Genomic DNA, 25,624 nt, shown 5'->3' on the forward strand with positions numbered 1-25,624 from the left:
GGGAAAAAAAAAACAACGGGTAGCGCGCGCTGGAGAGGGGGGGGGAAAGGGGCGGGGCCCGTCGGGCTCGCGCCTTGGTTTCCGCGGAAGGGGAGGGGCGTGAGAGGAGCGCTTCGTTCTACCTCAGCAGCGGGGGGGGGGGGGAGGGGAAGGGGGAGGGGAGCGGCGCCTTTTGTTGTTGTTAGCTGCGAAGTCGTGTCCGACCCATCGCGACCCTATGGACAACATTCCTCCAGGCCTTCCTGTCCTCTACCATTTTCTGGAGTCCACTTAAGCTCACGCCTGCTGCTTCAGTGACTCCATCCAGCCACCTCATTCTCTGTCGTCCCCTTCTTCTATTGCCCTCAATCTTTCCCAGCATTAGGCTCTTCTCCAGTGAGTCCTTCCTTCTCATTAGGTGGCCAAAGTATTTGAGTTTTAGCTTCAGGATCTGGCCTTCTAAAGAGCAGTCAGGATTGATCTCCTCTAGGACTGACCGGTTTGATCGCCTTGCAGTCCAAGAGACTCGCAGGAGTCTTCTCCAGCACCACAGTTCAAAGGCCTCAATTCTTTGGCGCTCAGCCTTTCTTATGGTCCAACTTTCACTGCCATACATTGCAACCGGGAAGACCATAGCCTTGACTATACGCACTTTTGTTGACAGGGTGATGTCTCTGCTTTTTAGTGTGCTGTCTAGATTTGCCATGGCTTTCCTCCCCAGGAGCAAGCGTCTTTTAATTTCTTGGCTACAGTCCCCATCTGCAGTGATCTTGGAGCCCAGGAAAATAAAATCTGTCACTACCTCCATTTCTTCCCCATCTATTTGCCAGGAATTGAGAGGGCCGGATGCCATGATCTTGGTTTTCTTAATGTTAAGTTTCAACCCAAGTTTTGCACTCTCCTTCTTCACCCGCAACAAGAGGCTCTTTAGTTCTTCTTCACTTTCTGCCATTAGAGTGGTATCATCTGCATATCTTAGGTTGTTGATATTTCTTCCGGCAATCTTAATTCCAACTTTTGATTCATCTAGCCCTGCCTTTCTCATGATGTGCTCTGCATATAAGTTAAATAGGCAGGGTGACAGTATACAGCCTTGCCGGACTCCTTTCCCAATTTTGAACCAATCAGCGGTTCCGTGTCCAGTTCTCACTGTTGCTTCTTGACCCGCATATAGGTTTCTCAAGAGACAAATAAGATGGTTTGGTACTCCCATCTCTTTAAGAACTTGCCACAGTTTGTTATGATCCACACAGTCAAAGGCTTTAGCATAGTCAATGAAGCAGAAGTAGATGTTTTTCTGGAACTCCCTAGCTTTCTCCATGATCCAGCGTATGTTGGCAATTTGATCTCTAGTTCCTCTGCCTCTTCGAAATCCTGCCTGTACTTTTGGTAGTTCTCGATCCACATACTGCTGAAGTCTAGCTTGTAGGATTTTAAGCATGACTTTACTAGCATGAGAAATGAGTGCAATGGTGCGATAGTTTGAACATTCTTTGGCACTGCCTTTCTTTGGAATTGGAATGTAAACTGATCTTTTCCAATCCTGTGGCCACTGTTGAGTTTTCCAAATTTGCTGGCAAATTGAGTGTAGCACTTTTACTGCACTCTCTTTTAAGATTTTGAATAGCTCAGCTGGAATACTGTCACCTCCACTAGCTTTGTTGTTGCTCAGCTTTTCTAAGGCCCACTTCACTTCACATTCTAGGATGTCTGGCTCCTTTGGGGACGACAAAGCCCATCATCCCCACCCCGAGTGCCCTTTTTTTCTCCCCCCCCCCTCAATTTGGGATGAGAATTGAGATTTTCTGAGCAGACAAGGGCTTAGGTTTTGTGGTTTAGGGTTATTGGTCTTTTTTTTTTAGGGAGTCTGTTGCTAAATGAGGCAGTTGTTAAACGAGTTCAGCAAATCGCCGTGGCCGTTAAGCGAACTGCACAGCTGCAGAGCAAATCTGGCTCTCCTCACGGGACTGCGACCGGATGGTCATAAGTGTGAGGACCAGTTGTAAATGACTTTTGTTTTTTTTCTTCAGCGCTGCCCGTAACTTTCGTTAAACGACTGGTCACAAAGTCGAGGATGCTTGAGGTAGGGAAGTGAAGTGGGAAAGCTGCCCCGGGATTAGGAGGCTCCTCCTGCCCTAGGACTTTACAAGCTGCAGGCAGCAGTTCAACCAGTACTGTTTATGATCTGCTTATTACATGGCTATGAGAGCTGTAAAGGTAAAGGTTCCCCCGCACATGCGTGCTAGTCGTTTCCGACTCTAGGGGCCAGTGCTCATCTCCGTTTCAAAGCCCAAGAGCCAGCGCTTGTCCGAGGAGGTCTCCGTGGTCATGTGGCCGGCATGTTATGTTATGTTAATTCCATTTATATCCCGCCCTTCTCCGAAGACTCAGGGCGGCTTACAAACTTAGCAGTAGCCTTCATTCTATGTCTATGCCTGCTTATTAGGGCTTTCACACACACCCCAAGCGGCATTATTACAAAGTCAGCTTATTGCCCCCAACAATCTGGGTCCTCATTTTACCTACCTCGGAAGGATGGAAGGCTGAGTCAACCTTGAGCCTGGTGGGATGCGAACCTGCACTAATTGCAGGCAGCTGGTGTTACTTAAGGAGGCATTAGCCCACTGCTCCACCAAGGCTCTTTCAGACTAGATGCCAAAGGCGCACGGAACGCTGTTACCTTCCCACCGTAGTGGTCCCTATTTTTCTACTTGCATTTTTTGCGTGCTTTCGAACTGCTAGGTTGGCAGAAGCTGGGACGAGTAACAGGCGCTCACTCTGCTGCGCGGCATTCGGGATTCGACCCGCCATCTGATCGACAAGCTCAGCGTCCTAACCCACTGAGCCACTGCGTCCCATGAGAGCTATATAGACAACCAATTTAGCGTGCCAGAGGCATTCCTTGAATTACGAATACAATTGAGCCCCAAATTTCCAGGACTAGCTGTCTAGACATATTACAGATTAAAATAAATTAGAGTAAAACCTCCCTCTTGAGATCCCAGGACTGCCTTGTGTTTCCTTGCATGCAGCACTCCAGACCTTAATATCCAGTAGATGTATTTAGTCTCATTTCCCACAATTCCCCCCTGCGGACAGACTGAGGATGATGGTATTCGATCTCCGCAATCTAAGGAGAGGACGGACTGCAACCAAAGGGAAATTCATGATTTGCATTGGATCCTGATGGGTCGAGAGGCCAAAAACATTGAGATGGTGGCCTCAACCTTACAATTGGAGTCCCATCCTATTTAAACACAGGTAGTCCTCGTCTTATGACCACAATGGAGCCCAATATTTCCATTGCTAAGTGGGACAGTTAAGTGAGCTTTGCCCCATTTTATGACCTTCCTTGCCACTACAGTTGTTAATAACATGGTTGTTAAGTGAATCTGGCTTTCCCATTGACTTTGCTTGTCAGAAGGTCACAAAAGGAATCACATGACTCAAGGACACTGAAAGCGTCATAAATAGGAGTCGGTTGCCAAGTATCTGAATTTTGATCATGTGACCAATGGGGATGTCGCAATGGTCATAAGTGTGAAATACGGTCATCAGTTTTTTCAGTGCCATTGTAACTGAATGGTCACTAAGTGAGCTGTTGTAAGTTGAGGACAACCTGTAGTTTAGGCATCACCTGGTGATTTTAGGCCAGCCACACACACTCAGCCCCTAGAAGGAGGCAATGGCAAACCACTTCTGAAAAACCTTGCCAAGAAAACTGCTTCTCCAGGCAGTCTCCGAGAATTAAGAGCCTTGGTGGAGCAGTGGGCTAATGCCTCCTTAAGTAACACCAGCTGCCTGCCATTAGTGCAGGTTCGAGTCCCACCAGGCTCAAGGTTGACTCAGCCTTCCATCCTTCCGAGGTAGGTAAAATGAGGACCCAGATTGTTGGGGGCAATAAGCTGACTTTGTAATAATGCCGCTTGGGGTGTGTGTGAAAGCCCTAATAAGCAGGCATATACATAGAATGAAGGCTACTGCTAAGCTTGTAAGCCGCCCTGAGTCTTCGGAGAAGGGCGGGATATAAATGGAATTAAAAAAAAAAAAATTGGCCGTGATTGAACAGAAGAAAAAAAATTAAAGAGGTATGTAGCCTTTTCAAAAAGAAGAGGATAAGTATAATTTTAAAAGTATGCCATGAAAATCAAGGAACAAGGCCAGGAACAAAGCCTTTGGAAACAAAAAAGTCTTTAATCTTCTGTATAATCTTTTTTCCCCCTTCCTTTTCCTATTTTCTCATTTATTTGTTCCCAGTGCTCCATTGTTTTGTTGTTTGTTTTCTAATACCCGTAGTCCTCGACTTATGACTACAGTTGAGTCCAAAATTTCTCTGGCTAAGCAAGAGGGTGGTAAAGTCAATTTTGCCCCATTTAATGACCTTCTCTGCCCCTGTGGTTAAGTGAATCATTCCAGTTAGCTACTAAAGTTAGTTAACGCAGTTGTGAAGTGAATCTGGCTTCCCCATTGACTTTGTTTGTCAGAAGGTCACAAAAGGAGATCACAGGAGCCCAGGACGCTGCAACCGTCATAAATACGAGTCAGTTGCCAAGCGTCTGAATTTGTGTGTGTGTGTGTGTGTGTGTGTGTGTGTGTGTGTGTGTGTATAAGTTTTTTTATTCTGAGCGTCTGAATTTTTATCACGTGACCATGGAGGATATTGTAATGGTCATAACTGAAAAACAGTCATAAGTCATTTTTTTCAGTGCTATTGTGGCTTTGAGCGGTCATTAAAAAATGGTTGTAGTCAAGGGCAACCTGTATTTGCATTTTTAATGTGCTTCCAAAGATTTGCTTTCCATGCTGTCACTTCTAAGAGCAAACATGAACATAAAATGCTACACTAAGTAGTCCTTTCATTTAGATTTTAGATTTAGATTTTATTAGATTTATATACCGCCCTTTCCCAAAGGACTCAGGGCGGTTTACAGGGCATTTTAAAATTTAGTGACCATTCAAAGTTGCAACAGAACTGAAAGTGATTTGTAATCATTTTTCAAATATGTATGAGCATTGCATCATCCCCCTGGTCATGTGATCAAAATTTGGAAGTTTGGCAACTGTTTCATATTTATGATGGTTGCAGTGTGATCCTCTTTTGCAACCTTCTGACAAGCAACGTCAATGGGGAAGCCAGATTTACTTCAGAACTGTGTTGCTAACTTTAACAACTGCAAGGATTCACTTAACAACTGACAAGAAAGATTATAAAATGTTCAGTTGTTCAATTTATTAAATGCAATAGTGTTTTGTTTTGGGGTTTTTTGGCTAGTCCAGGTTCCCTGCTCTCAGTGTTCAATTATTTTAAATCACATTTTGAAAAAGTAAGAATAAATGCTGGCAGAGTATATATATGCAAAAACTCATTTTGACACCATGGAAAAAATGCTCAAATTGCACATTAAGGTTTCCGCGTCTCCAAGTCAAGCATGTCATTTATTATACAAAGTGTCCCCCCAGTTAAATTGGAGTGATGGCTAAGGAAGCAGTCTATTTTGGAGCCTGAAAAAAAATATGAATACATCTCTGCCAGAAAGTATAATTTAGATAGCTTCCATATTTATGGGATTCATTTTATCTTCTTACTCTTGATAACCGAGACTCTTTCTTAAAACCATTAATCCCGTCTAATATTTAAGGTTTCCCTCGTATCTCAATTTATGCAAGGGGCCTGCATGCCTGGTGTTTCCTTCTCTGATATCTGTGACTTTAAAAAAATATTTAAAATTCAAAACCTCACCATCTGGATAGAAGGAAAAACTGTTTATTAGTGTTATGGCGAGTGGCATGAATTTGCATTTCATAGATTGAATTTTGCACGTTGAATATATATTTTTTGCAAAGCTGAGAACCCAAGAAGATATATTTTAATAAATATTGTGCACGTACGATCATTTTGCACACCACACTACTAAATAAATTCTCTTCCATGGGGGGGGGGGGAGAGAGATCATTTCCCCCTGAATGGAAGAGAATTTATACAGTAGTGTGGTGGAACTTTGACACAGTTGACTTGAAGGATTCTTCCCAAGTCAAGGTCACAACTAGGGAGTGTTTTCTTAAAGAAATACTGTAATCCTCATTCTTTGCAGATAAAAATGCAAAGGATTGGTTTTTAGGGCTTTGCAAAGCTTCAGTTGGAAGCTGATTGGGCTGAATCTCCAGATGCCCCATCTGGAATTTTCAGCTCTTGGGGGGGTGGGGGGGGGAAGAACTGACTCAACAATAGAAATGCAACCGACACATCAAATTGTACCGAAGTCAACTACACCCTGGTTTTAATTGAAAGGATGGGCATCTTTTAATTGGAGGTTCATAGCATGGAAGTTTGGGAATTACAATTAAGGAATAATAATTTGACGCATCACAAATAGAAATTTAGCCCATGTAGGGCAAAACTTTTTTTTTTATTTAAAAAGTTTTACAATACATTTTGACTTTAATCCCCCCCTCCCCCACCCCCACCCAACCCTCCCTATCCCTTCCCCCTATTCCCTCCTCCCCCCCCCCCCGACTTCCCAGAGCTAAATACAGGGTATAAAATCAAAAAACAAACATAAGCACCCCTATGTTATCAGCAATAAACTATTAATTCTATCTCCCTCTAGCTCATGTAAAATGAATACAAACAATATTAATATTACAAATAAAGTAAAAAAGAAAAAGAGAAAAACAGAAAAAGAGCTTTACTCAGAATAGATTTTCTTAATTTAATTTAATTTAATTTAATTTAATTTAATTTAATTTATTAATATTTCTATACCGCCCTTCTCCCGAAGGACTCAGGGCGGTGTACAGGGCAAGAGTAAAATACAAAATTACAAAAGTTAAAAGTAATTAAATATATGCCCGTTAAAAGAACAATTAATACATAATAAATAACCCCAATAAAATAATAATAACCCCCCCAATCCCCCCTCAGGCCAGGCCGGCTTGTTCGAACAAGTAAGTTTTTAGGTCGCGGCGGAAGGAGCGGAGATCGGGCGCCGTCCGGAGCTCAACTGGTAGCTGGTTCCATAATTCTGGGGCGCCCACAGAGAAAGATCTCCCCCTGGGGGCCACCAATCTACATTCTCTGACCGGTGGCACCCTGAGGAGGCCCTCTCTGTGGGAACGCACAGGGCGGAGGGAAGTTGATGCCGGCAGCAGGTGTTCCCTAAGGTACTCCGGACCCCTGCCATGTAGGGCTTTAAACACCATTACTAGTACCTTGAATCTCACCCGGAAGACAACTGGCAACCAATGCAGCTCACGGAGCAGAGGTGTAACGTGGGAGCATCGGGAGACTCCCAACACAACTCTCACGGCTGCATTCTGTACCAGTTGGAGCCTCCGGGTGGTCCTCAAGGGAAACCCCATGTAGAGAGCGTTGCAGTAGTCCAGACGAGAGGTCACGAGCACATGAGTGACCGTGCATAAATCATCCCGGCTTAGATAGGGCCGCAACTGGCGCACCAGGCGAACCTGGGCGAAAGCCCCCCTAGTCACAGCCACCATGTGATCTTCCAAGGTGAGCCGTGAATCTAGGAGGACTCCCAAGTTGCGAGCCCTATCTACGGGGGGTAATAATTCACCCCCCATAGAAAGAGATGGAATATCCGAATAAACCCAGGATGAAGGTATGCAAAGCCACTCGGTCTTGTTGGGGTTGAGTTGAAGTCTGTTCCTCCCCATCCAGACCCGAACCGCCTCCAGGCAACGGGACATCACGTTGAGGGCATCACTGGGGTGGTTTGGGGTCGAAAGAAAAAGCTGGGTATCATCAGCATACTGATGATACCCAACTCCAAAGCCACGAATGATCTCACCCAGCGGTTTCATGTAGATGTTGAACAGGAGAGGTGAGAGGACCGACCCCTGAGGAACTCCACAAACGAGAGACCTTGCGGTCGACCTCTGCCCTCCTGTCAACACCGACTGCGAGCGTCCCTGGAGATAGGAGGAGAACCACTGTAAGACCGTGCCTCCCACTCCCAATCCCCTGAGACGCCGCAGCAGGATACCATGGTCGATGGTATCGAAAGCCGCTGAGAGGTCTAATAGGACTAGAACAGAGGAATGACCCCTGTCCCGAGCCCTCCAGAGATCATTCACCAGCGCGACCAATGCCGTCTCCGTGCTGTGCCCGGGCCTGAAACCCGATTGGTACGGGTCTAGATAATCCGCTTCATCCAGGACCAAAGGGAGCTGATGCGCCACCACACTCTCAACAACCTTCGCAAGAAAGCGAAGGTTGGAGACCGGACGAAAGTTGTTCAATACAGCTGGGTCCAAGGCAGGCTTCTTGAGGAGAGGCCTCACCACCGCCTCTTTCAAGACGGCAGGGAAGCTACCCTCACTCAAAGAAGCTGATATAACTGCTTGGAACCAGCTGCGTGTCCTCTCCCGGGCTGCATAAACCAGCCAGGAAGGGCACGGGTCCAATAAACATGTGGAGCTCAGTCTCCCCATAATCCTGTCCACTTCCTCCGGAGTCACAGAATCAAACTCCTCCCAGGTGATATCGACAAGACCGCCCGTGTCCTGATCGCCAGACTCTGCCCAGTCAGAGTCCAGACCGATCCGAATCCGAGCGATTTTGTCCGACAGATAATTGTTAAACTCCTCGGCACAACCCTGCAAGGGTTCCTCCCTCACCTCCTGATTAAGGAGGGAGCGAGTCACCCTAAACAGAGCGGCCGGGCGATTATCTGCGGACGCGATAAGGGTAGCGAAGTGATTAGACCTCGCCACCCTTATCGCAGCGAGATAAGACCTAATGTAGGTTCTTAGTCACAATCGGTCGGATTCAGATCGGCTGGACCTCCAACCGCTCTCTAGGCCCCGTCTCCGACGCTTCATTTCCCGGAGCTCCGCGGACAACCATGGAGCTCGACGGGATCTGCATCGGGTCAGGGGCCGCAAGGGTACAACTCGGTCAAGAGCCTCAGTGGCCGCCCTTTCCCAGGCTTCCACTAAGGCATCTGCCGAGCTGTGAGTGGGGGAGGCAGGTGGGGACCCCAGCGCTGCCTGGAACCTCTCGGGATCCATTAAGCGTCTGGGGCGGTACCATCTAACTGGTTCCACACACCCACGGCGGGGGGTAGCAAAACGGAAGACCAGCCGCAGGAGATGATGATCGGTCCATGACAGGGGCATAATAATTGGAGAGCCCCCACCAAGATCATCTAACCACCGTCCAGATAAGAAAACTAGGTCAAGGGTGTGGCCTCCCTCATGAGTCGGTCCTGAAATTACTTGCGTCAGGTCCATGGCCGTCATGGAAGCCATGAACTCCCGAGCCAACTCAGATGATCCTCCCAGAGATGGTAGATTGAAGTCCCCCAAAACTATAAGTTTCGGGAACTCAATCACCAACCCAGAGAGGACATCGAGAAGCTCGGGCAGGGCTGCTGCTGCGTGACTAGGCGAAAGGTACACCAGCAGCAAGCCCAACTGCGCACCAGGGCCGCATCTCAAAAAGAGAGACTCACACCCGACTATCTGAGGAACGGTGGCCTCCCGCGGGCACAAGGTCTCCTTCATAACAACAGCCACTCCCCCACCCCTACCCTGAGCCCGAGGCCGGTGTAGCACCCAGAAACCTGGTGGGCAAAGATCAACCAGAGGAATACCGCCCTCTGGGCCCAACCAAGTCTCCGTGATGCAAGCCAGGTCCGCCTGCTCACACTCGACCAAATCACGGACGAGAGGAGCTTTGTTAGCGACAGACCTGGCATTCAGATACACCAGCCGGAGCTCAGGAGGCTGCACATCCTCACTCCCGGGACCTCGGGGCGGAACAAGAGGGTCGGAGTGCCTCACCGCTTGCAAGCAGCGGAGAGGCCTTCCCTGAGATTGATACGGCCCTCTGTTCCTACACCTGCTGCCATTCCCTAACGCCGTGGGAATAGGTAATCCCACGACTTGCCCTGGAGCCCCGGAGGCAACCGACCCCCACTCCTCCCCCCCGCGATCAATCCCGGACCTGGCCTGAACAACGGTTGTTGGACTACCCCCCATATCCGAACAACCAAAAGAAGATCCCACCCCACTCCCTAACCTCCTAAAAAATTTAGCCAAAAAATTAACCAGGGGCCTCTTAGTTGATTTATATCGGAGGCCCCTACCCATGCCCAGCCATCTCTCAGGGTCCCAACAATCGGGCCCTTCATCAAGAGGAGGTGTAAAGAGTAAGGCGGGTCGCTCCCAGGATGGGGGGGCCCCCCTGAGGGCGAGCAAAACTGTGATAGGATAAGTCAGACGCATGATGATTATTAAACAAGTCCGACAAAAAAGGCAGCAAGGCAGACCAGATCGATATGGGAGGATCTCAACATAAGTCGAAGGCAAGTGACCAGAGTGCCAGCCCAGCTCCACTGCCACTAGAGCTGGGAAACCCCGAACAGATCGAATCCCGCCCTCTCACGGCGGTCGGGGCCGGGGAGCAGCCTGGTACATACAACCGGGGGGAAGCAATACCACCCAGAGCTCTCACCTCTGGGGGCAGCAGATGTAAGATCTCAACCACTCTCCCACAGTGGTTGTAACCCGGACCTTCGAAAATTATAAGGGGAGGAGAGAGGAGGGAATTAGAGCAAAAAAAAAGTCAGCGAAATACATCAGGGCTGATAAGCCTGTAGAGACATAGAATGGTGGGAGAGCTCCGGTTACATAGTTCAATTTCATATTGTAGGAAGACCAGATGATAGTCAGCCGGGAAGGGAAACCGAGACCATGGTAGTTCAACAGAACCACAAAACATGGTCTAGTCAGTTCTGGCGGCGCAGGGGTAAAATTGTGTCTCATTAACGTCCGAGGCATCAGCGTCCGCATTCCCCCACCAGGCCAGGTCGCCATACCAGAAAGGCCGCGGTAATCCACTCTCTCCGTCGCCAGCCATCTCAGACACCAACCAGGCAATATCTCGACCACTTCAACACTTCCACGCCAACGCTGCTCCAAGCCGCGATTCATAGTTAATCAGTCAACACGCGGCTCCCCCAAGCAGCTGAAGAGCGCTCCGGAACACCGCCAAGCTCTAAAAAGTTGTCCCGGGCTCCACAGGCTTCGAGAACGCCTTCAGGATCCGCAAACTCCATCAGGGCCGACAGTCAGCTGGTCGGCGTAACGCAGGCCTCCAAAATCCTCCGCCCGGCTCCAACAAGTTCTTAATCAAGCTCTCAAAACTCTCAAAAAACTCCCGGCCCCAACAGTCAGCTGGTCGGCGCCGCGTAGAGTAGAGCTCCGCAGAATATCTGGGTCTTCCAGGCACTCCGGCAGCCTCCATTAGAGTTCGCCAAGTCCGCAAGCCTCCCGACAAACAGCTGGTCCGACGAACAGCTGATCATGCAGCACGGAGCGCTGCTCAGCTCCTCCGCGTCCTCTAAGGCCTCTAAAAAACTCTTCCGGGCTCAGATGGAAAAACCTCGGAGAGTTCAGGGCTCGCGGGGCCAAAAGTCAGCAGTACAGAGGCTCACCTCGTCCTCGTCCCCCATCCAAGTCCTTCACAGAAAAAAAATGTTCCTGTGAGGCTCCCAGGGTCGCCACATTGCTGGAGCTCCAAACGGAGCTTAGCCGAGCACGTCCGCCATCTTGGGCATGCTCAGTAAAAAAAAAGTCCTTATTCATATTAATTTAAAAAAAAAAGAAAGAAAAAAAAAACTTTCACCTACTATTTACATTCTCCAACCTTTCTCTAATTTCTAAACAAATTCTCAGTTACGCGCCAAAAGCGCCTATCTATTAACCTTAATAATCTCCAACCAAACTAAACCATAATCAAAAATAATTCTTGCATGTATCACACCAAATGTCTCGCAGTTCCAAGTCATCCTTGAGTTCAAATAAAAAGAGTAAAAAAAAAAAGGTTTAAGCAGTCTGTAAGACAACTTGTTAATTAGGAGCTTGCATACCCATTCTTAGTTCAACACATACTTTTAGTCCATAACCCTAATATACTTTTCTAACAAGCAAATAACATCCATCTTAAATTGTGTTAAATATTAAAAAAAAACTTTCTTTCTCCTCTATGATAAATTGTACACTTTGGAGATTCCATAACTATCTGCTGGTCTTGCTCTTGCTCTCGTCTCGCTCTTCTTAGGGCGGCACGCTTCATCCTCTGGCCTCCTGCAACATCCGATGAAACTGTATCTTGATCCCCTCCAACACCATTGTCCTCTATCTGTCTGTCTGCAACATCTTGAAGCTTTCCCTCGCCGTATCCCTTTACAGCTTCCAAAAATGATAGGGGGGTTGCTTTTAACACATTGCTATAAAAATCACGTGCCTGGGCCACAGTAACCAGACGATGTCTTTTACCTTCATGCGTCACCACCAGTCCAACTGGAATCTCCCATCTAAACTTAATATCACATTTCTTAAGTTCCTGTACTAAAAATGCAAAATCTTTCCTTCTCCTTTAAATCTTCGGAGGAATCTCTTTTAAAACCAAGACTTCTTGCTCAGCCACTACCAGTTTAGTATCATAAGCAGCTTGAATGACTTCATCTCTAATTACTCTCTTTGTAAAATAGACAACCACATCTCTGGGTAACTTCCTTTGTCTTGCAATCCATGAATTTACACGAAAAATTTTGTCCATATTTCCCTCAATTTCAGATGCTGGCTGGCCCAATACCCCTTCCAGAGCCTCAGAAATCAGCTGCTTTAAATCTTCTTTACAGTTCTCCTTTAAACCCCTGATTCTAATAGCATACTGCATCTGATGATACTGAGCAAGGCTCAATTCTCCGTCCATTTTATCCCTTATATTTTCATTTTCTAATACCTTTGCTTCTAATATAGAGTTCTTTTGACTGAGATCCTTCACTTTTACATCCAGCTGTTGCACACATTCAGCTACAGATTCAATCATAGACAACATGTCCACCCTCATTGCTCTAAACTTCTCTTCCATCTTCTTCTCCAATTTCTCCATTTTCTCCTCCATTTTCTCCTCCAACTTTTTCAACTTTTCATCCATCATGTCAGACATCAATTGTGAATGCTTTCCAAGAGCATCTTGTAAATCCTTAAGCGTCAATGCCGGAGGAGGTGCAGGAGGAAGCAAAGCTTGCAATGAGGTCTGTTGCACCAGGGAAGACCCCGCACTCCGAAGAGCTTTAGAAGTTTTAGCCGCCATCTTCCCCCACTTTCACTTATTGCGCACTTTCACTTTAAAACTATAAAATCCATTGAGCTAGAGAGTAAAGATAAGAGTCCACATCACCTTGACCTCCTGTACCGCTCTGCCTGCATCTTGATAATCAAAAGTATTTCCTTTTGGCAGGGATGGTTGCTAACGCCTGGCTCTGCTCCATAAATCCCGGAGCAGGGGCGCTGCGCAGCTCGGAGCAACCCAGGCTTCGGGGGGGCTCAATCCTTCAGCCGCCCAAACTCTCAGCTCAGGCGGCCCCGGAGAGCTCAACCCCTACCTGGGGCCTCACCCCCTCCTCTTCTCCCGAGGAGGGGGCTTCAAATCCATCTAAACAGCTGATCGACGCTGTTTACGATGGAAAAACACAGCTGCGGAGCGGACAGCCCGAAGGCGGCTGTCTTCGGCGCCGCGTCGCCACCGGAAGTCCATGTAGGGCAAAACTTTGGACAAGACGATGTTTAGTTCTTTGCTGGTTGTTAAAGAAATAACAGAATAGCAAACTTGGAAGGGACTTCGTTGTTCCCACTGCTTCCTTATTCTGGACAAGAGATTGTCCAGTCTCTTCTTAAAAACCTCCAGTGTTGGAGCAAACACAGCTTCTGGAGGGAGGTTGTTCCACTGGCTAATTGTTCTAACTGTCAGGAAGTTTCTCCTTAGTTCCAGGTTGATTCTCTCCTTGATGAGTTTCCATCCGTTGCTTCTTGTCCTGCCTTCAGGTGCTTTAGGAACAAATAATACATCCCTTGCATTTATTAAGGCTGAAAATTGACAAGCCTATGCTTCAACCTGATAATTCCCACTCTTCATTCCTTAAAACGAGACAGCAAGCTTTTAAGGTTGGGCATATTTTTGTTTTAATTTATTGTTCAATTTACTGTTTATTCATTGTTCAACTTTTTGCCACCTACCTTGCTGAGGGACTACTCTAGGTGGCTTTTGTGAGGGGATCCACTTTTGTGGGAGATCCACTTTCAGATTGTAGGGCCAGTCATCAAATATTCATTTACCCTTTTAAAAGGCCAGGAGTTTGTTGGACACTGAGCTCAACATTGGTGCCCGGTCATACCATGTTAACACAGTAACAGAATAACAGAAGAGTAATAGAGTAACATAGTAATAGAATAACAGAAGAATAATAGAGTAACAGAAGAATAGAAGAAGAAAAAGAATAACAGAGTTGGAAGGGACCTTGAAGGTTTTCTAGTCAACAACACCCCCCCACCCCGCACACGGAGGAAACTACACATTTCAGGCAAATGGTTATCCAATCGCTTCCTAAAAATCTCCAGTGTTGGAGCATCCTCCTTAAAGATAAGATGAACAATGCAAAATAACTAGAGATGGACTTCTACTTATGGCCGATTCCAAAATTTCCATTGCTGAGCAAGACAGTTCTTTAAAAGGAGTTTCTGCCTCATTTTACGGCCTTTTTCCCCACAAATGAACCACTGCAGTTGTTAAGTTAGTAACACGGTTGTTAAGTGAATCTGGCTTCCCCGTTGGCTTCGCTTGTCAGAAGATCGCAGAAGGAGAATCACATGACCCTGGAACACTGCGACTGTCACAAATATGAGTCAGTGGCCAAGCATCCGAATTTTGATCACGTGACCCTAGGGATGCTGCAATGGTCCTAAGTGTGAAAAATGGTCATGAGTCATTTTTTTTTCCAAGTGCCACTGTAACTGCAGTCACTAAACAAATGGCTGTAAATCGAGGAGTACTTGTATCAGCTTATCCCATAAGCATAAAGGGGGATTCTTGCTTGACAAAACAAGCGGATGAAGCTAGATTAAAATCAAGGAAAATTTTGTAGGTTTTTTTTTAAAACGAGGGAATGGAGTTCTATCATCAAGACTTCATTAGAGTGAGAAGTTTTTGCTCATTACTTGAACACGTGGGTAGCAGAAATCACGGAGAGACCTCGAAGAGATACCGATGGACAGGTGACCTCTGACCTCTCCAAAGAGGGATGCCAATTGTTCCGGGCCGAAGTCAGAAATGGAAGCTTGTCCAATTACAGCATCAATGTCAGGAGGACCTCAACTTTAATGGAACACCTGCCTAGGAGAAAGATAACGTTCAGCCTAGTTAAGTGGCATGAATAAAAGCCCTAACCCTTGTGTCTTTGTGACGTACTTTATTGTATGATTTATGACAAGGATTTATGTCCCTCTCCATTCTGCCTGTCATTCAATCCAGCTCAGCGGCGACCTCACAAATGAAGCTGGAAATACAGGGTAGTCCTTGACTTACAAAAGTTCATTTAGTGACCATTTGAGGTTATAAGTGGTGCTGAAAAAAGGGACTTAAAACGGTTTTTCACATCACTGCAGTATACCTATAGTTAGGGAGGGAGGGAAGAAGGAAGTGAAGGGAGGGAGGGAGGGAGGAAAGAAAAGGAAGATTTCAAGGTGGTCTTCTCTCCCACATTTAAACAGATTTTGTAATTAAGCCTAAGCATTTTTTTTATAAGTTACCGTTAGTTCCAAATTCGCCACATGCTTTTTCTTTTTTTAAAGAATTGGACTTGATCTGAGCCAGTCTTTATTCAAAGGGATTCCCTCCTTCCCCTCCGCGGCTTAACGCCTACCTCTTAATTATCCCCCGGCACGAATATTGCTTGGGAATTTCCAATGAGAGGCTAATGACTTCAGAACAGACCCATCTCCTCGGCCTTCTCATTTTAGCTCGGCCTTTGTGAGTTCCCTCCAATTATTCCCCCAGCATTGAAAGTTCTATATATATAGAAATATATATATCTAAGAACGCTAGCCCTTATCTCCAGGGAAACAGCTCCTGATATATTCTGGGGAATGCATTTCAATTACCTTCTTAAGCTGGTGGTGTCCGTGCAGCAAGAGCTCAGACAATGTCGTGAGTCATCCTTATTTAATATGCTCGGCTACTTTTCTGAAGTCTGCCCGGCCAGGAGATCATCGTCCCTTAGAAGCTGGCATTCGTGGATTCAGATATGCTGGCCACAGCAGGGAGGCAAAGCTGCTATTCCATTTTGGTCCTCTGTCGGAGATTAGAATTAGAATAGAACAGAGCTGGAAGGGACCTTGGAGGTCATCTAGTCCAACCCCCTGCTCAAGCAGGGAACCCTATGCTATTTCAGACAGGTGGCTGTCCAGTCTCTTCTTGAAAACCTCCAGGGATGAAGCGCCCATGATTTCTGGGGGCAAGCTGTTCAACAGGTTAATTATCCTCACTGTTACGAAATTTCTGCTTAATTGCAGATTGCTTCTCCTTGATTATTTTGCATCTGTTGCTTTTCGTCTTGCCTTCAGGTGCTTTGGAAAATAATTTGACCCCCTTTTCTTAGTTGCAGCCCTTCAAATATCAGATCTTTTAAGTGTAATTTCAGCAGGACTAGAGGCTTTGGGTGCAAAGGGTTTATAGGTGAGAATTTATACGTCAAGTGGAAGGAAGGAAAAAGGAAGGAAGGAAGGAAGGAAAGAAGGAGGAAAGGAAGAGGGAGGGAGGAAAGGAAGGAAGGAATGTCAAATTCTTTCTATCAAATGAACCACTTTCTTACCAATTTGGTTATACAGGTAGTCCTCAGCTTAAGACCACAACTGAGCCCAAAACGTCCGTTCCTAAGCAAGACAATTGTTAAGCAAATTTTCCCCCATTATGACCTTTCTTGCCATAGTTCTTAAGTGAATCACTGCAGGTGTTAAGTTAGGAACATATTTGTTAAGTGAATCTCACTTCCCCGTTGATATTGCCAGTCAGAAGGGGATCGCGTGACTCTGAGACACTGTGACCATCATAAATACGAACCAGTTTGCCAAAAGTTTGAATTTTGATCGCGTGACCATGGGGATGCTGCAGTAACTGTAAGTGTGTAAAACGGTCATAAGTCGCTTTCACTGCTGTTGTGACTGGTCGCTAAATGTACTGTTGTAAGTCAAGGAATATCTGTAAATGCAATGGATAAATTTAACAACATAGAAGATTTGCCTGGGAGGGGGATATTTTGTGAAGAGATTATTCTCAATGTACAATCGTTCATTTAGCAACTGTTCAAAGGCACTGGGGGAAAAAAGGGATTTATTTATTTATTTATTTATTTATTTATTTATTTATTTATTTATTTATTTATTTATTTATTTATTTGTTGAATTTATATACCGCCCTATTCCCGAAGGACTCAGGGTGGTTCACAGGGCAAGTTAAAAACAATACAAAAGAGAGAATAAAATAAAATAAAATTAATACAAGCCCACAATTAAGATAACATTAAAAATTAAAATTTAAAATTAATTTAATTACCAATGCTCGCACTTATGACCGATGCAGTATCCCCATGGTCATGGTGATCAAATTTCAGGTGCTTGGCAACCAGCATATATTTACGATGGTTGCAGTCTCTGAGATCGTGCGGTCGCCATTTTCAACCTGCTCAGCCGGTTTCGGACAAGCAAAGTCAATAGGCGATTTGCTTAATGACTGCAGGATTCATTTTAACAACTGCAGTGATTTGCTTAACTGTGGCCGCAAAAGGCCATAAAATTAGGTGCGACTCAATAACTGCCTTGGATAGTAATAAAAATTCTGATCCCAAGACTGTCATAAGTGGTGGTAAGACATTTTTTCCCCCGTGCTGTGGTAACTTCAAAGAGTCGCTAAATGAATGGTTGTAACTTTACACATTTTTTTAGAGTAAAACCTCCCTCTGGACTCCAGGAAAGCCTTGTGTTTCCTTGCATGTAGCACTCCAGATCTTAATATCCTGTAGATGTATTTAGTCTCATTTCCCACAATTCCCCCCTGCGGACAGACTGAGCATGATGGTATTTGATGTTGGCAAGTCTAGGGAGAGGACGGACTGCAACCAAAGGCAAATTCATGATTTGCATTGGATCCTGATGGGTCAAGTGGCCAAAAACGCCAAGATGGTGGCCTTAACCCTACAACAGAAGCCCCACCCTTTTTTAACTGCATTACAGGTAGTCTTCAACTTATGACCGCAACGGAACCCCGAATTTCCATTGCTAAGCGAGACAGTTGTTAAGTTAGCTTTGCCTCATTTTATGACCTTTCTTGCCACAATGCTTAAGGAAATCCCTGCAGTTGTCACATAACACAATTGTTACCTTTCTTGCTACAGTTGTTCAGTGAATCTGTTCCCCCCATTGACTTTGCTGATTGGAAGCTGCTGGGAAAGTTATTACATGACCCTAGGGCACTGCAGCTCTCATAAATACATGCCAAGCACCCCAATTTTGATCAACTGTCTATGGCGGGTGCTGCATTGGTCATAGGTGTGAAAAATGATCAGAAGTCACTTTTTTCAGCGCTGTTGTAACTTAGAATGACACTAAATGAAAGGTTGCAACCATTGTAAATATATGCCGATTGCCAAGCACTTGAATTTTGATTATATCACTGTGTGGGTGTTGCGACAGTCGTACATGTGAGGTGTTTGCTTCAGTGCCTGCAGTGTTTGCTAAACAACCGGTTCAAAAAGTGTCCAAAAATCAGGTCTGTTGATGTGCTGCCGTGACTTAACATCACAATGATTGACAGCCAAGCTCAGTTACAACCATAAGTTAAAGATTACTTGTAATTCATTTCTCATGTTATAACAGAGTTGGAAGGGACCTTGGAGGTCATCTAGTCCACCCCTGCTGCTTGGGCAGGAGACCCTGTAAACCCCCCACCCTTCTTGAGATATTGGAAGACTGTTGTCATGTCACCCCTGGTCCCTTTTTCCCCCATTAAAACTAGAAATACCAAATTCCTGCAACTATTCTTCGTGTATTTTAGCCTCCATTCTCCTAATCATCTTTGTTGCTCTTCTCTACACTCTTCCTGGAGTCTCCACATCTTTTTTTTAAATTGGGGTGACCAAAACCGGACACAGTATTCCAAGTGTGGTCTCACCAAGGCCTTACAAAGCAATATCAACCCTTCACGTGATCTTGATTCTATCCCTCTGTTATAATGGAGCCTAGGACTGCTTTGACTTTTGGAGGCTGCATCACACGGCTGGCTCATAGTTGAGTGATTGTCTACTTCCAGTAGTTGAAGCAGTACCTTTCATATTGGAAGACTGCAGAAGAAAAAGAAGAGAGAGAGAGAGAGAGACAATGCACATACAGGTCAGCCAGTATCTGGAGGAACATTGCATTTCAGAAGCCTTGGATCAGGATATGCAGCCAGTGGGTGCATGAGGAGAAAGTGGCCTTGTCTCTTTGACATCCTGATCCAATGTCAACCTGATTGTTGCAGGAACTGGTTGTGGCTAGTCTAGAGAAAAGTCTAGGGGTGACATGATAGCAGTATTCCAGTATTTGAGGGGCTGCTACAAAGAAGAGGGGGTCCATTTATTTCTCAAAGCACCAGAAGGCAAGGTAAGAAACAATGGATGGAAACTAATGAAGGAGAGAAGCAACCTGGAATTAAGGAGAAACTTCCTGACAGTGAGGACAATTAACCAGTGGAACAGCTTTGCCTCCAGAAGTTGTGGGCGCTCCATCCCTGGAGATTTTTAAGAAGAGGCTAGACGGTCACTTGTCTGCAGTGGAATAGAGTCTCCTGCTCAAGCAGAGGATTGGACTAGAAGACCTCCACGGTCCCTTCCAGCTTTACTCTGATTGTTTGACCGTCTACTACTTTCCTTGCAAGCAGGACAAGGATCCAGGCTGGTCATTCCCTAACCTTCTCAGCTTGTGGTAGACCCATCTTTGTTTGGAGCAAAGCTGGGTGGTCCCTGCCCGCCCAAGAAACTCCCCAAAGTTCATCCGAAATGTTGCATAGCTTTATAACTAGAACGGCAGGGAGTTATTTTCTCGGTGACTGTTGGAAAAGCATTGAGGTGGAGGCTTCTAAATTCCAATTATCTGGATCTCCGGGACAAAAAACCAGATTAGGTTGGGCGGACAAAGGCATCCAGCCCCCTCCGACGTCTCTGTTTTGTCTCACGGGACTCTCCAGAAGCTTAATGCCGGGATAACTACCCCCTGAGTGAGATCCTCTTCTGTTTTCTCCAATCCTTCATTTGCCAAGAAGGGACGGAAAAGTCATTCAATGAAAGAAAAGCAGCCAGCTTGAGCCCTAAAAGCACATCCAGCTTCTCTCATTAACTGTCGAAAGCAGAAGGCCCGTGGATATGACCCAAACGTTCCCCTTGGCGACCACAATGAACGCGGATGGTGGAAGCCGGGCATTCTTTCCAGTGGACCATTTCATGCTTCAGTGGCCTTCTCTTGCCAACCTTCTCAAGACCGAGCTCTTCCCAAGCTGTTCTTCACGATGGTCCACCTCAGAGAAACATCTTGGTGCCAGCTTCATGAGCCTCTCTGAGACAGGATGGTTGGAGCTTTTGGTTTCCCCGGTATTGTTTCTCAATATTAGCCAATTGGGTCTGGTGGCAAAGGCAGTAAGCTAGAAAGCGGGAGACTGTGAGTTCTAGTCCTGCCTTAGGAAGGAAAGCCGGCCGAGTGTGTTTGGGCCAATCACCGGGAGAACGGTGAGTTTTAGTCCCGCCCTAGGCAAACTAGGGTTTAATTTGTTTTTAATTTCTGTATTTTGGGTATTTTATTTATTTATTTATTTATTTATTAATGGGATTTATATCCCGCCCTATCTCCCGAAGGACTCAGGGCGGCTAACAACAATAACATATAATAAGTACAGAAATTAAGATAAAAATAAAATTAAAATCATCTGTGCAATAAATTAAAATTAAAAATAAATAAATAAATAAATAGTGCCTGGGTGACTTTGGGCCAATCACTTTGGGCCAATCACCAGGAAATGGTGAGTTCTAGTCCCACCTTATGTATGAAAGCTGACTGGGTGACTTTGGGCCAATCACCAGGAGGTGGTGAATTCTAGTCCCGCCTTAGCCATGAAAACTGGATGGGTGACTTTGGGCCAGTCCCTCTCTTTAAGCCCAACCCACCTTGCAGGGTAGTTGTTATGGAGAAAATAGGAGGAAGATGTGTTGGATATGTTCACTGCCTTCAATTATGTGTAAAAATAATAAAGGCAGAATGCAAATAAATGAAATCATTTCCACTCACAGGTGCCCCCAGTATAACCTTCCCTAATCCAGAATCTCTTGCCTGCAGACCTACAAGTCACCAAATTTAGGGGCGGTGTTGCTACATGTCACACCCTTGAAACCTTGGGCACTCTCTCAAATTGGCTGCCCCAGTAAATCGTGATCAGTTTCAAAACACAGGTTTCCCCAAAACAAACTGTGATTGAAAAAAATAGCTAACTTGACTGGGACCATCCAAGAGAACAATCCTTATGGATCTAGAAAGAAGGAGGGGAAATCCCACATTAAGAGTATTTCCTGTTTTAAATCCTCCATCTTCTGATAGCCATGAGACATCCCAGATAACTCGGGGTGGGGGCAAGAGAGCTCTTTTTAGGTCGCCCCACCAATCCGTTAAACTGTTGATTGGGCTGCACCAATTTTGCAAGGATGTGATTTGCTCTGAAAACCTTATGGTTGCTTATACGTGTAGCCCTCAACTACCACCTCCTCCACCTTCTCCTCCTCCTCCTCCTCCTCCATACTGCCTTTAGCCTAGGTCCGTGGTGGCGAACCTATGGCACGGGTGCTACAGGCGGCACGCAGAGCCCTCTCTGTGGGCACGCGCAACCTCGCCCCAGTCCTAGGCCTTCCGCTGGGTTTTATAAAACCTTTTCGCTTTAGGCCTCTGCCGCCGTGTGGAAAAAAAAAAAGGTTCAATCAATCAATTTCAACTTCTCGCGGGAAATCTCGCAAAGTTGGAATTGATGGATTGAACTTTTTAGTCCCACCCAGTCTGCCGTTACCACCGCAGCCACGCCCACCCAATGGGCCACGCCCACCCAGCACCCGACGATACATAAGTGGGTTTTGGGTTGCAATTTGGGCACTCGGTCTCTAAAAGGTTCGCCATCACTGGCCTAGGTTCCGAATTTCATGCAACACCCATCTGATCTTTTGAAATGAGGATTAGAAATCCACCTGCGTAATGTCATCCCTATCACCTGACAATGTATTTTTCTTTTAAAGTTTCTTTAAAAAAATAAAAATTCTCAGGCACAAATAGCCAGTTCAAGTTCCTAACTGAGTAGGGTGGAAGTTTTTTGACCACTAGGGGGAGCAACAAGGTAAGAAAAAAGAAAAAGGGAGTATTTCCCACCCACCCACCCCCATACACACACACACACACACACACACACACACACACACACACACACCAGAGGTTCATCAGTGGAGAATTACCGCATCGCCTTGCATGAACCAAACTCTGCAATTTTATATTATGACTCAAAAGACCTTCCATTATATGACTCAGAAAATTTTTATGATTCCTATTAAATTATGTTATTACATGACTCAAAATGAGGATGGCTCTGTTAAAACAAGGGGAGGCTGCCTCATCAAAGCAAAAAGATAAAATTGGGAGGAATAATTAGAATTGGAAGGAGCTTGTGCAGGAATCTAAATTAAAACAATTCAGTTAAGTTGAATTTTTTCCCCCCTGAGCATGGTGGTTTCCTTGCAGATGTTTCATGACTCAACAAGGGAACATCATCAGTGCTGGAAAAGAGGGGGTTTATGGAGAGGAGGAGGAGGAGGAGACGACGATTGTGGGGACCTTGATGCTCCGTGAGCTTGGTTGTATTTCTGCAGAAGTTTTATGACCCAGCTAGGTAACATCATCAGTACTAGAATGGAGTGCTGTTTGTTCTCTGTTTATACACAAGTGGCTTGCTCTGTTTGTGTGGATGGGAATGTTCTTGTTGGTTCATTGTTAAGGTATTGCTTACAGCTTAGTTGTTGGTCTAATATTAATCTTGGAGTTAACCTCTGCTTATCTGGGCGTTGACTACTGATAAGGGAATACTGTGGGCTTTTAGCTTTATGATTTTCTCTTTTGAATGATGTGTAAAGGTAAAGGTTCCCCTGCACATGCGTGCTAGTCATTTCCGACTCTAGGGGCCGGTGCTCGTCTCCGTTTCAAAGCCGAAGAGCCAGCGCTTGTCCAAGGACGTCTCCGTGGTCATGTGGCCGGCATGACTAGACGCCAAAGGCGCACGGAACACTGTTACCTTCCCACCGTAGTGGTCCCTATTTTTCTACTTGCATTTTTACGTGCTTTCGAACTGCTAGGTGGGCAGAAGCTGGGACGAGTAACAGGTGCTCACTCTATTATGCGGCACTCGGGATTCGACCCGCCAAACTGCCTACCTTCTCATTGACAAGCTCAGCGTCCTAACCCACTGAGCCACCGCGTCCCTGAATGATGTGTAGATGTTCTTTATCTCCGTGTGCCTGTTGCTGGCTGATATGTCAGAGTGCAGGCTTAATTCTGTAACAGTTTTGGACTCGGCTTGGGCTAAGATGCTCAATTTTCCATTTGAAACTATGGTTTAGTGAAATTTTCATCATGTCTTCTGACTGCTAGTTCATGGCTTCGCTCTGCCAGTTTGCAGATATAACCTAACTGGGTAATGAATCATCTGCAAGAAAGCAACCAAGCTCAAAGAATTGTATAATGTCTGCTTTCCTTGAACTCAAGGACATTAATCAAGGCCCTGCAGAACCATCACATCAAGAAGGACGCAAGACGTTTCATCCTTAATGCAGGTAGTTCTCAGCTTACAACCATTTGTTTAGTGACAACGTCACTAAGTGACTTATGACCGTTTCTCATACTTATGCAGCATCCCAGTGGTCATGTGATCAAAATTTGGACGCTTGCCAACTGGCCTGATTTTATGACGGTTGCAGAGTCCCGGGGTCATGTTATCCACTTTTGTGACTGTCTGATGAGCAAAGTTAATGGGGAAGTCAGATTCGCTTAACAGCCGTGTTGCTAACTAATAGTAACTGCAGTGATTCTCTTAATGACAATAGCAAGAAGTCGTGCAATGGGGCAAAACTCACTGAACAATGTCTCAGCAGCAGAAATGTTGGGCTCAATTGAGGTCTTAAGCTGAGGACTACCTGTAGATGCTAACGCCCAACTGACAGTACATCACAATCATCCATTGCATTTTAGTGGAACCTCAGTCAAGACTCTTCCCCCATGTCTTTCAAGGTTCCCCAAAAGACTGAGCCTTTTTTTACCCCCATTGCTGCTGGACCAGCCCTTCGATTTTTCCTTCGTTTAATTTTCCTTTTTTCGTTTTGCTCCTTTGACATTTTTGAGCAGAAATGCTGCAGTCAAGACAACCCACTTTTTTTTTTCTCCAGAGACACACAGCCTCTTTTGGGTTGGCGTTCTGACGGATGGCACCACCCCTGTTGCGAGCCACCCCAATCCTGAGCGAGCCCTGCTGGGGATATACGGTTAATCTCAAAAGTCTCGAAATGGGGTGCAAAATTCAATCTACATGTAAAAGAGCATCACGCGCACGCTCTCCGCCTGCAGTTGGGGAGATAATATGGAAAATATGGGAACCCAGCAGGGGGTAAACCTGATAACTGCTCAGCTCCCCTGCAAAGAAAGTAGTTGGCTGGAACAGAAATTAAAAGGGGGAAAAAACTGTGTATCCTGCATCGCTTGGAAAATATGTTCTTTTTAATATATGTGTGTGTGTGTGTGTATGTTTTAAATGTTTGTTAAGCATTCAGAATACACTTGCTTAGTCCCAGACATGGGACAAATCTTATTTCCTGTTTCAGCCTAGCTAGCCCAAGGCCATCTACAGGCAGTAGCCACAGTAGTGGCAGCTCAGATTTGTTAGCAAGCCAAAAAAATTTACACACACACACATATATATATATATATATATGTATATGTATATATCATCGTACGCGGCACACTGAAGACTTACGAGGGATATTTGCATAAAGGGAGATAAAAGTCAGGAAAAACATCCCTAAACAATCTCGCTTCAGGCTTGCCAATTTCCCGAATTTTGTCTGTAGCTACTATCTCGAATGCCATATTGATTCAATGAAGACATTTGGTGCATTTGGACAGCAGGCTGGGTTTTTGGGGAGGGGCGGCCATGTCTCAAGTGATGGGGTGTCGTGTGATGGGCTTTTTGCCTCTCACTTGGGGGGTCCATATTAGCCTGGGAACCAAATGGGGGACGTTTGGAGAATGGGTCTCCTTCACCCAAGGTTGGCCAAACATTTGGGGTTCATTTCAAGAGGTTCCTCCTGTTTTTCATGCAAGCAGAGGTCCGTTAATAAGTAAACCAATTACAATTATCAGATCCTCGTTGTCAATCCTTGCCTTCCTCAATCTGTGGACTTGTTATCAGTCCAAGTCCAGGGGTGTTTGCAGGATGTGGGCAAAAAACGGTAAGCGGGCAGCTGCCACATTACTATTAAAGCTGTGCCAGTTTCTTATAGACATCAGCTAAGATGGAGCTTTGATGGTATTGTTGCAGTTGCTTCTTTGGCTATTTGAGGGTTCGTGGTCAAATGAAGGCTCTCTTCTATTTGGATCTTCTACTTTTACCCAGATGACCATCTTGCACAACTCTTGAGTCTCATTCTCAAATCTTGGTTGCCTGGATCAGTCTTGAACA

The 25,624-nt window shown here is 45.6% G+C and overlaps 1 long non-coding RNA gene across 1 annotated transcript in view; it reads left to right on the top strand.

Moving 5' to 3' along the window:
* LOC308677644 overlaps window positions 1–25,624 on the top strand; it is a 792,073-nt gene that overhangs the window by 192,261 nt on the left and 574,188 nt on the right. The gene's annotated exons all lie outside the window — the stretch shown is intronic.

This window comes from Vipera berus (assembly GCF_964194415.1).
Source record: "Vipera berus genome assembly, chromosome: Z".
Classification (NCBI taxonomy): Eukaryota; Metazoa; Chordata; class Lepidosauria; order Squamata; family Viperidae; genus Vipera; species Vipera berus.